The sequence below is a fragment of the Lucilia sericata genome, unplaced genomic scaffold (genome assembly GCF_015586225.1).
Source record: "Lucilia sericata isolate MDLA Ls3-8-SP2 unplaced genomic scaffold, ASM1558622v1 Contig001760F_arrow, whole genome shotgun sequence".
Classification (NCBI taxonomy): Eukaryota; Metazoa; Arthropoda; class Insecta; order Diptera; family Calliphoridae; genus Lucilia; species Lucilia sericata.
The window spans coordinates 15,001-28,389 of record NW_023995661.1 but is presented as its reverse complement, the minus strand read 5'-3'; the positions used below and the strand labels follow the sequence as shown (position 1 = coordinate 28,389).

Below are 13,389 nucleotides of genomic sequence, written 5' to 3'. Positions count from 1 at the left end.
CAAACAAACAAACTTACAACAAACGCTCTTTAAGTTAAGTTGTTGCGTGCTTACAGGCGTGCTTCACACTTCTGATTTTTGTTTTGTTGATCACTTTCTAATCATTGGAAATGGAAAATCTGAACAATTTTCAGATTATCTTTTTGCTAAAATGGGTCCACCACACTCTACCACAGTCAATGGCTCGGAGCTGCCACCAAAAACTACCGAACGTTGTGAGGCTCCGCGTGAGCTTAAAGGCTATCGCAAGTGGTTGAGTGAAAACCTTATGCTGCTGGTCACATTGTCTGGTGTCATGTTGGGTGTTATTTTAGGTAAGTCTATTCTTTTTAATTTATGTATTTATGTTTTTTTTCTATGGAAAAGAGACCACAGGCCTGGTCTCTTTTCAATTCCTTTTTGTTTGTGTTTTTATTTTGTGTATTGAAATGGAAATTGTTTTATTGATTTTTTTTTGTCTTCTTTTGTTGTTCGTTTTAATGGGAAATCTGAACATTGAAAGGGGTTTTTCTGGTGAACCATTAAGTTGGATTTTTGTGTTTTGGCCGTTAGACAAACTCTTCAAACCTGCTTATTGATTTTCTCTTCTCAAAAATATTAAAAATGGCTAAAAATAGTTTGATTATGAATTGACATGAGTTGAGACAATCTGTGTTTTTATTTACTATATACCTTCTGCATTAGTCAGAAGTAGTAAGTACTTATGTAAGTACTTACTTCTTTGCCTTGACATTTTGCTATCGAATTTTATTTTCTATAACAACAAAAGCAGTGGACGTATCCTTCTAAGCTATTTTATCTAAAAACAAAACTACTTACTTTACTCATGACCACAGATGACCGAAGTACTTACCTAACTCCCTATATATAAGCACTTGCCTCCAATATCATCATGTTTTAAAATAATGCATTAAGATGATATTGTGTAAGTTTTTGTTGGGTAAATCTTTCAAACTTGTCACTATGGGTTATATGACCTATATAAGGCCCACTTAAAAGAAAGGAAATTCTGTTGCTATTAGGGTCTTAGCATTGTCAAGCTGCAGCAACCTACATAGTACCACTAATACACATGGGTCCAAAGGTCACTTTGAGATTAACTGTAAGAAATTAAGGAAATAGATAGGAATGGAAGTGATATAGAGAACTTTAGAGAAACGAACAAGTAAGTTCTAGAGCAAAACCAAAGAAAAAAAGGAAATGTATAAAGAGAAAGTGTGATTCTCAATACTCGAATTTAACATTAGCAAACGTTAGCCTTACTCAGAGTACTTTCTGGATCCACACAACAAGATCAGAACAATCACATAGAAGATGTGTTACCGTTTCCACCCCATCTTCACTCTAACATCTTCTACCGAAGTCTACGGAAGCCCTATACATACATTTAGCATGACTGATATCAAGGTACTTAATCGAGACTTTTGTAGGTCTATAATATAGGATGATCTGAGCATATTCAACCTACATCATTCAGACCTAGTGATCAAATTAAGGCACTCGTTAATGATTCGATTGCAGTACTAAGTTACATATAGTTTCTATAGTTATATATTACCTTAAAGACGTGTTTTGGGTTCTATTCTGGGAATAGAACCCAAAACACCCATATTAATAAACCTAAAGTATTATTAGCTTACATTTTCTTAAAGTATCAAAAAATTTAGTTTTAATAAACAAAATAATCTGTTAATAATTATTATATTTCTTTTCATAATTAGCTAGTGTTACTTTGTAGGTCTATAATATAGGATGATCTGAGCATATCCAACCTAGATCATTCAGACCTAGTGATAGAGCAAGAATGATTATTCTATTGCTATTAGGTACTTAGAATAGTCAAGCTGCAGCAACATACTTACATACATACACTTATAAATTTAGGTCTAAAGGTCACTTTGAGATTAACTGGAACGAAATAAGCTAATAGATAGGGATGGAACTGATATAGAGAACTTTAGAGAAAAGTAAATGATACGAACAAGTAAGTTCTAGAGTAAAACCAAAAAAAAGGAAATGTATAAAGAAAAAGTGTGATTCTCATCACACCCACATAGACACTCAGAGTACTTTCTGGATCCACACAACAAGAGCAGAACAATTAGATAAAATATGTGTTACCGTTTCCACCCCATCTTTGCTCTGACATCTTCTTCCGAAGTCATAATATGGCGGCCCTATACATACATTTAGCATGACTGATATCAAGGTACTTAACCGAGACTTTTGTAGGTCTATAATATAGCATATCGTGAGCATATCCAACCTAGACCATACAGACCTCGTGATAGAGCAAGAATGATTATTTTATTGCTATTAGGATCTTGGTATCGTCAAGCTGCAGCAACATACATAGTATTACTTATACATTTGGGTCCAAAGGTCAACTTGAGGAAGTGATATAGAGAACTTTAGAGAAAAGTAAAAACGAACAAGTAAGTTCTAGAGCAAGACAAAAATGAAAAGGAAATGTATAAAGAGAAAGTGTTATTCTCATTACACCATTTAACGTTAGCAAACGTATGCACTACTCAGTATACTTTCTGGATCCACACAACAAGAGCATAACAATCACATAGAAGATGTGTTACCGTTTCCACCCCATCTTCACTCTGACATCTTCTACCGAAGTCACTATATGGGTACTTAACATAGACCTTTGCAGGCCTATAAGAAAAGATGATCTGAGCATACCCATACTAGACCATAGAGAACTAGTAATAGCGCAAGAAAGTTTTTGTAATCATTGATCTAGAGCTTCAATAAAACAAATCTTCCAAAATAGTTCCAGACGACAAGAAGTGGAACACCACAGAATTGGTCTATATACAATACATATACATACTAGACCATAGGGACCTAGTTAACATTGATCTAGAGCTTTAACAAATCATATATATAGCTTTATCAGCAATTCTTTTACCATAACTACCCCGTGTCCGGTATTCGCGGACTAGTTTAAATGTTTGTGCTCACCAATCAGACATTTAATAGCAGCTCGATAGTCAGTTTAGATTCTGTTGCTATAGTCCGTTAAGAATACAATTTTGAAGATGAATTCAGGTTAAATGTTCAATTTTATCAAGACTCTCAAAAGGGGACTTTATATGGACGATATGATCCGATGTTGAAGGGTTTTGATTTGTATATCATCTATAACGGTCCAACGAATTATTTTTAACAAAATTTTTAGTTCAATTGCATTTTTCAGATACATATATAACTACCAACTAACTCGGAAATATCTAGTTTTAACAAATACATAGTTATATAAAAAGTTGGGTTTCTGATGGCGCTCTTTATAGGGGTTACAGTGAATTATTGACAAAATTCTATAGAATTTTAAAGAAAAGTTTTTTTCCTCATACTTAATCAGTTATTTACTGGGTTTCAAAGGAGCGTTGATAGGGGGTTTTGGTAATATATGCGGAGTATGAATATGACTATATCATTTTAGCAACTTATTAGTACCCGGAATATGTATTTTTGTGGGTAAAAAATCTCTTTTGATTGAGCTCGAAATTAAAAGTGGATATTGAAAAAAAAAAACATTTTTTTTCTCAATCTTAGTAAGAAGTATTTTGCTCCTCTATCCATTAAAAGTCTTGCAATATTATACAATACTCTTTCTTCATAGTAGTTCAAAAACATTCATCATTTAGTTTTTTCTATATAATGTAACCTTTTCAATCATGAATAATAATTTCATTTTTATGGTTCGATTCATTTCAGACATTTTGTCATTGCTATGATAAAAACATGTTAGATAATAAACAGACTGAAAAAGGGCAATTATTATATTATATAAAATAAATCACTAAATTGTCATTAATTAAAACGTGTCACTACGAAGATAAGGATGTTAGTGATAATATTATTGATTTTATATTATCAACTTATTATTACAGTATTTTTGTACAAAAACAGAAAGATTAACATATTGAATATATGAAACTTATAATGAAATTAAGAATCAAATTATTAGCTAACCTTCTGTGCACATTTTCTTAAAGAATCTAAAAATTTAGTTCTAATAAACAAAATAATTTGTTAATAATTATTATATTTCTTTTTATAATTAGCTAGTGTTACTTTGACATTTTTTCTTTCATAAGTACTATTTAGTATGTAAAAATATTTGTGTGGATTTTTTTCTGTAACAATAAATAACAACACGCAAAGGGGATATAAAATTGACAAACAAAATATATGTACACAACTAAACATTTCTAATTTAAATAACTGTTTGCAAATACTAGAACTAATTTAAATGACAAACAATGACAGACACGCACACAGTGCAAAAATGCTTTACTTTTTACTTCGTAAATTAATAAATAATTTCAAATAAAAATAACTGTAATTGAAAGTTGAGTCAGCAGTAATTATTGAATTTATTAAATTGAATGGGATATACAAAGGCATTTACATACATATGTATGTATTGGTTGACGGGATATATACTTCTTACAATAAATTTATTCTTATACGTTATTATAATTTAGTAACTAACTAACTAACTAACTAACTAACTACTAACTAACTAACTAACTAACTAACTAACTAACTAACTAACTAACTACTAACTAACTAACTAACTAACTACTAACTAACTAACTAACTAACTAACTAACTAACTACTAACTAACAACTACTAACTAACTAACTAACTAACTAACCTAACTAACTACTAACTACTAACTAACGAACTAACTAACTAACTACTAACTACTAACTAACTAACTAACTAACTAACTAACTAACTAACTAACTAACTAACTAACTAACTAACTAACTAACTAACTAACTAACTAACTAACTAACTAACTAACTAACTAACTACTAACTACTAACTAACTAACTAACTAACTAACTAACTAACTAACTAACTAACTAACTAACTACTAACTAACTAACTAACTAACTAACTAACTAACTAACTACTAACTAACTAACTAACTAAACTAACTACTAACTAACTAACTAACTAACTAACTAACTACTACTAACTAACTAACTAACTAACTAACTACTAACTAACTAACTAACTAACTAACTAACTAACTACTACTAACTAACTAACTAACTAACTAACTAACTACTAACTAACTAACTAACTAACTAACTAACTACTAACTACTACTAACTAACTAACTAACTAACTACTAACTAACTAACTAACTAACTAACTAACTAACTAACTAACTAAACTAACTAACTAACTAACTACTAACTAACTACTAACTAACTACAACTAACTAACTACAACTAACTAACTAACTAACTAACTAACTAACTAACTAACTAACTAACTAACTAACTAACTAACTAACTAACTAACTAACTAACTAACTACTAACTAACTAACTAACTAACTAACTAACTAACTACTAACTAACTACTAACTAACTAACTAACTAACTAACTAACTAACTAACTAACTACTAACTAACTACTAACTAACTAACTAACTAACTAACTAACTAACTACTAACTAACTACTAACTAACTACTAACTAACTAACTAACTACTAACTAACTAACTAACTAACTAACTAACTAACTACACTAACTAACTAACTAACTAACTACTAACTAACTAACTAACTACTAACTAACTAACTAACTAACTAACTAACTAACTAACTACTAACTAACTACTAACTAACTAACTAACTAACTAACTAACTACTAACTAACTAACTAACTAACTAACTAACTAACTAACTAACTAACTAACTACTAACTAACTAACTAACTAACTAACTAACTAACTAACTAACTAACTAACTAACTAACTACTAACTACCTACTACTAACTAACTAACTAACTAACTAACTACTAACTAACTAACTAACTAACTAACTAACTAACTAACTACTAACTACTAACTAACTAACTAACTAACTAACTACTAACTAACTAACTACTACTAACTAACTAACTAACTAACTAACTACTAACTAACTAACTAACTAACTAACAACTAACTAACTAACTAACTACTAACTAACTAACTAATAACTAACTAACTAACTAACTAACTAACTAACTACTACTAACGAACTAACTAACTAACTAACTAACTAACTAACTAACTAACTAACTAACTAACTACTAACTAACTAACTAACTAACTAACTAACTACTAACTAACTAACTAACTAACTAACTAACTAACTAACTTAACTACTAACTAACTAACTAACTACTAACTAACTAACTAACTAACTAACTAACTACTACTAACTAACTAACTAACTAACTAACTAACTAACTAACTACTAACTAACTACTAACTAACTAACTAACTAACTAACTAACTAACTACAACTAACTAACTAACTAACTAACTAACTAACTAACTAACTAACTAACTAACTAACTAACTACTAACTAACTAACTAACTAACTAACTACTAACTAACTAACTAACTACTAACTAACTAACTAACTAACTAACTAACTAACTAACTACTAACTAACTAACTAACTAACTAACTAACTAACTAACTAACTCTAACTAACTAACTACTAACTAACTAACTAACTACTAACTAACTAACTAACTAACTACTAACTAAGTAACTAACTAAGTAACTAACTAACTAACTAACTAACTAACTAACTAACTAACTAACTACTACTAACTAACTAACTAACTAACTAACTACTAACTAACTAACTAAACTAACTACTAACTAACTAACTAACTAACTAACTAACTACTAACTAACTAACTAACTAACTAACTAACTAACTAACTAACTACTAACTACTAACTAACTAACTAACTACTACTAACTAACTAACTAACTAACTAACTAACTAACTACTAACTAACTAACTAACTAACTAACTAACTAACTAACTAACTACTAACTAACTAACTAACTAACTACTACTAACTAACTAACTAACTAACTACTAACTAACTAACTAACTAACTAACTAACTAACTAACTAACTAACTAACTAACTAACTAACTAACTAACTACTAACTAACTAACTAACTAACTACTACTAACTAACTAACTAACTAACTAACTAACTAACTAACTAACTAACTAACTACTAACTAACTAACTACCAACTAACTAACTAACTAACTACTACTAACTAACTAACTAACTAACTAACTAACTAACTAACTAACTAACTAACTAACTAACTAACTAACTAACTAACTAACTACTAACTAACTAACTACTAACTAACTAACTAACTAACTAACTAACTAACTAACTACCTAACTAACTAACTAACTAACTAACTAACTAACTAACTAACTAACTAACTAACTAACTAACTAACTAACTAACTACTAACTAACTACTAACTAACTAACTAACTAACTAACTAACTAACTACTAACTAACTAACTAACTAACTAATAACTACTAACTAACTAACTAACTAACTAACTAACTAACTAACTCTACTAACTAACTAACTAACTACTAACTAACTACTAACTAACTAACTAACTAACTACTACTAACTAACTAACTAACTAACTAACTAACTAACTAACTACTAACTAACTAACTAAACTAACTAACTAACTAACTAACTAACTAACTAACTAACTAACTAACTAACTAACTACTAACTAACTAACTAACTACTAACTAACTAACTAACTACTAACTAACTAACTACTAACTACTAACTAACTAACTAACTAACTAACTAACTAACTAACTAACTAACTAACTACTACTAACTAACTAACTAACTAACTAACTAACTAACTAACTAAACTAATAACTAAACTTACTAAGTAATGAGTAAAAAAGCTAAAAAGAACGCTTTCACCATTTTTCCCATTAGTCATTTTTTAACACGGTTTGACATTAGAAGCAGGCTCGCTTCTAAAATACTAATTAGTTAAAAATTTGTTTTGTTTTAAAAACAAAAGAATACTACCACACAGGCTATGAACCTGGGTTTCTTGTTTGTTAGTTCGCTGTCATGCTCACAACACCACTGTTAGTTATTAAATTGTGCGTCCAATAATGGTTTTCACACAGAAACCTAATGGTAATTAGTAGTAATGCAGATGGTAATTAGTAGTAATCGAAAAGTAAATAAACTAACTATAACATGTGCCTCTCTTTAGTCATATGGCTTTTTTTTTTAAATTTTATTGGTGTTCAACCGATTCCTAAGACCATTAGAATTACCTATAGAATCACACACAGTTTTTAACACCTAACGGACGAATATTAAAATAAATCCTCTACAATTAGAGTAATTAAAAAATTGTTATTGTTTTATTTTAAATGTCAGTCATTATAAAATAGTTTTTAAAAATAAATGGTTTTATAAAAAGAGTGAAATAAACCAGCCACGGGAGATTAAAGTGTAATCAATATTAAACGCTTGATTTATTGACACTTAAATACACGTACATAGTAGTAGTTATAGCTTATGCAATTACAATACACACGTTTAAACCCTGCAGTTCAAGGTGCATATCCTGAAAGACGGATTTCATCTATATATGACTTAGTTAAAGTAAAAAATTGTTGCGTTAACTAAGTTGTATGCACTTTCTATAGGGGATACAATGATTACTTATAAAACAGTTGGGTTATCAACAACTGTATGCATTTGCTTAGTTTCCTAGTGTTTTATGAAAGTTAACGGTATCGCTTAGGAGCATAGCACACCCACGTTCCTTAAGCCAATGTGAATTTAATAAATGACACTCGATTGAACGTGTGGAGTGCACTTGCAGCAAATAAATATAAAAACAAGAAATTGCAATAAAAAACTGGGAAGACGACTGACAATTCAAGTTCAATGTAAATAGTAACATATGGTACGGGTGTATACATATTAATACAATTACAATTTACAAGTCTCTTTGCTCAAACCTACAACGGTAAATATCCTTTCTTAACATGTGTTGCTTTCTTACAAGCATACATACATATGTATGTATGTATGTGAGCTAAAGGAAGAAAATCGACAAAAAAAAATAGGTCATGTTAAATACAAACTATAGAAAAAGCTTATCAACTTTAAACAGCACGTTTAGAGCAAACACTAACACACAACTATACATGCATACATGACTTACATCCGTTTCCCTTTTTATATATTTTTGAAAAAAAGAACATAAAAAATAAGATATAAAATATTAACAAGTACATACATATGTATGTATCTCATGTTTATCAAGTGCACATAGAGTGACAATAAAAACGGCAAAATACTTGAATGATAGTAGTGCCTTAACAGAGCTAATAAAGTATGAAATCTTCTAAAATTAATTAACTACAGATTTATGCCGGTATTCACAAAGTTTTAATTAACGTCTTTTATTACTTTGTCTATGAAAATTTATTTATTTTAAAAAGTTTTTCATCAATTTAAAAATCCAGCAATTAATACCTTTAAACAACTGTTTATTTAATATAACAAATTATAAACAGTTGGTTTAACTAATCATTAGCGCGAAAAATTAATGTAGTTGAAAAATTATTACAAACAAATAAAATTTTATATTTATTAATAAATAAATTTCTTTTATCTTTACTCTCTCCTCTCAACAGGTTTCTCTCTCCGCCCTTTACATCTGCATGAAGACTCGATAATGTTGATCTCGTATCCGGGTGAATTGTTTATGCGTGTCTTGAAATTAATGATTTTACCGTTGGTTATCTCAAGTCTAATTGCCGGCTCGGCCAGTCTGAATGCACGGATGAATGGTAAAATTGCCTTGAGAACCTTAGTGTATTTCGCTTCCACATCATTGTTGAATGCTGCATTGGGTATAGCGTTGGTAATGCTAATACATCCTGGTGACCCGGATTTACATAATACAACAGATCGTTCCACGGATAAGAGGGCTGTGAATCTATTGGATAGTTTATTGGATTTGGGAAGGTAAGTGTGGTAGATATAAAGAATATTGATATTATAGCCAGTTTCATCACCTGCGGGTTTTGCCTCCAGATCGTGCCACGTATTGGATTGTTTATAGGTTTAGGAAAGGTGAGTTAGGGAGAGGAGGAAAAGTTATTAGTTATTAGATCATTTATGGATTTGAACAGTGTCGCCAGATGGTGGGATTTCGATTTTTTCGGGAACAGATTTTAGTGTGGAGAGATGTAAGAAATGCACAGAAATTTCTTTAAGCAGTATCGCCCAAAGTATACGCCCCCTATGTCCTATAAGAAATACACGTGTTTGTGTGAGGTGCACAGCCAAATCTGCTAATTCGCCGTAACTCCCATATGTGATTTGACATTCTGGAACAGTGTCGCCAGATGTGGGGATTTGTCCCCAAATTGGGGATTTCAAGTTTATTTGGGGACAGATTTTCGTGGGGAGGGATTTGGGGATTTTCGTAAAATTTGGGGATTTTTTTGTAATTTTTTCCGCTATTTTTGGGGATTTTTATTTTTTCTTAAAAATATTAACATTATTATTATTTCTAGTCTAGTTTGTATGGGTTTTCTAGGTTTAAACAATTTTAAAAGTAGCTTGGCAATTATATCACAAAAAAATTAGAATGGGTTCATGAGGAGATCGCAAGAAAATTGAATTTTAGTAAATTAATTCACATTATTTATTTTTTGTTTGAATTATTTTTTTCATCAATGAACAAAAGTATAAATTTTTAAATTTGTATAGAAATGATATGGACTGTTTTACTAAAAGTTAACTTTTTAGAGATCCCCTCATGGTTCCATTCTGTTGTTTGTATATGTTGTATATTTTAGTGTAGTAAAAATGGAATATACAAAAATTATAAAATCGGAAAAGTAGTTTAGAAAATATACGATATTAAATTTTATGCCTTTGAGAAAAAATGTGGATTTTCAACCTCTAAACCGTAACGAATTTGAAAATTTTGGAAAACTTTTAATTTTGTATTGATACAAAAAATGTGTATACCAAATTTCATCGAAATCAGAGAATCATGTTCGAAAATTTTTAAAATTACACATATCCAGACACTATATTCAAAAAGTGCTAATTCAAAAATGTCTAGTTTTCAGGAGAGGAAAAAAACTGTTTAATTTGTATAATGTTGAACAAATTAATAACTTTCTTTCCATAATATGTTTATAATAATCTTACCAATTTATAATTATATACAAATTAATACATTTTGTGTTTTTCAAGGATTTATCTTTAGTTAGCACATTTTGTTCAAAGAAAATTTTAAAATTGAAACATTTATTGGTAGAATAAAAATGATTATATTTCCGAAACTAAATATTGAATTCCAATTTATTAAACAGATTCCTGTTCAGTATGTCATATTTTATAATAGCGGAGATAAATATTTAATAAAATTAATCTTTCAAAAAATGTTGTAAAATTACTATGGGAGATAGCACTTATTTTCTTAAAAAATATTCTACTTTGTGTAGTAGACAAAACAGATACAAAAGCACAAAAGTTAATATTTTGATCCCAAATTTATACCAGACGTGGAGAATGTATTGAGGAATCATTTGCCATCAAAAACTCACTTTGGCCCAAGATTGAGTTAGCACTTTTTGAATATAGGGTGTCGATATATTGATATTAATATGAACATCAGGGAGATTTTCGGAATAAGTCCATTAATTATGTATCGAGGTTTACACAATTTAAAAGAGTTATTAGTTTCATATCATTTTTGTTAAATCTTATAGTACATTAAGTTTTGAACGATTCACTACAGTAAACCGATTTGTTGTAAGAGAGGTAATATGGGGTGTTCGGTCAATTATGGACTGACCCACATGAAATTTGGTAGAGAGATTTTGATTCATATAACAATTGTTTGTGTAGAATTTCGTTCTTATACAGGCTTTATAGCGTGTAACATTTCTGTAACAAACCCAAAAATTGAATCTAAAATAGGTCCTAGGCACTTATTTTCGAATCAAATTAGTGGATCACATTCATGAGATTCCACTTAACTGTTTTGTATGTATGTATTTTAACATGATATGTGGCAAAACTATTCACTTATGCTAAATTGAATTTTCAGTTTTGATAAAAAGTTAAATTTTGTGTTCAAGCTAAATTGGTAAGATAATTTCGATTTTTAAAAATTTTATAAAATGGGAAAAAAAGTTTCGTTGTTTTTATAAGATTTTGTAGACAATTTTGTGTAAATTTATTATTAATTAAAAAAATAAACAATTTAAAATTTCTTGTATCATAAAAATCGATTTTAAAATCAATCAAAAAATCATTAATAAACGCTAATAACAAAAAATTTTAAATTTCTGAGTAAAACGTATTTTATTATTTACCGAATTCTATCATGTCCCAAAAAATCAAAAAGGGTTAAAGTTATTTTCTGAAGGGACTTATATGGGGGCCAGGGATAGCAAATTACATTTTAAAATTTTACAAAATTGCGTGAAAAATAGTACATTTTTGCTTCTAATTGTACCAAATCATAATTATTTTACTAAATTATTATTAAAGTGGGAGTGTCCTTAAACGAAACAAAAACATTTCAAGCTATACATAGGTTAGGTTGAGAGGAGGATGTATAATACATCAATCCTAAGAAATACTCTTAGGTCACTATAGTACCTGTTGAGCTCTCCTTATCCGAAGTACAGAAACTCTGTTTCTAGATGTAGTTCTTTAAAATGTTCCAATCAGTGTGTGTGAGGGATGTTATATCTGCTCCCAAGATATTCAGCATAAAATTTTCCATAGAAAATTAGTCTGATCTGTGTAAAGCTATTTTACATGTATTTGGTCTAAAATGCAATAAAAATTTTTATATTGCATAAAACTTTAATAGATATTGCGGAAATACTAGATTTTTTCACATTTGAATGGACTCATACTACTTTCAAAAACAATAATTTTATAATTTTGCTAATTTATTATTTTTTCATACAAAAAGGAACTCATATCAATTAGCAAAAATTAAAATATATAGTTTTATTGTATTAGAAGAGTCTGCTAAATTTTTCGAAAATTTCAACTTTTAGCAGAGATGCTGACAAAATCGCAGATGAGTGATTGGTGTACTACCATTGTACTTTTAAGCATCGAATTGTACCAAAAAGTACAATTGTGCCAACTTTGCCAACCCTGATGGGGGCTAACTGTGGCCCAATGATTACCATTCTTACAGCATAATTTCTTGGTACACAGAAAAAAGTTTCAGCATAAATATTATGAACTGCTTTCATTGACAAAAGTTAATAATATTTAAGAATAAGTTCCTAAATGGTATGAATTTTTTCATTTTTATTTTTTTCAAACATAATCTAGAAGCCTTACTTAAAATATTTCAAATTTAATTTTTATTTTTCTATTTGTTAAAAAATGTTTGAAATTTTCTTTGGAAAATTTTTTATTTCTTTATGATTTTTAGATTGAAATCGATGGGATGTGCACGTAATTT

At 29.0% G+C, this 13,389-nt stretch overlaps 1 pseudogene; it reads left to right on the top strand.

Annotated features, from left to right (window-relative positions):
- The first annotated feature begins 134 nt into the window (after positions 1-134).
- The window catches only part of LOC119612609, a 22,371-nt pseudogene continuing 9,116 nt past the window's right edge, over positions 135-13,389 (top strand).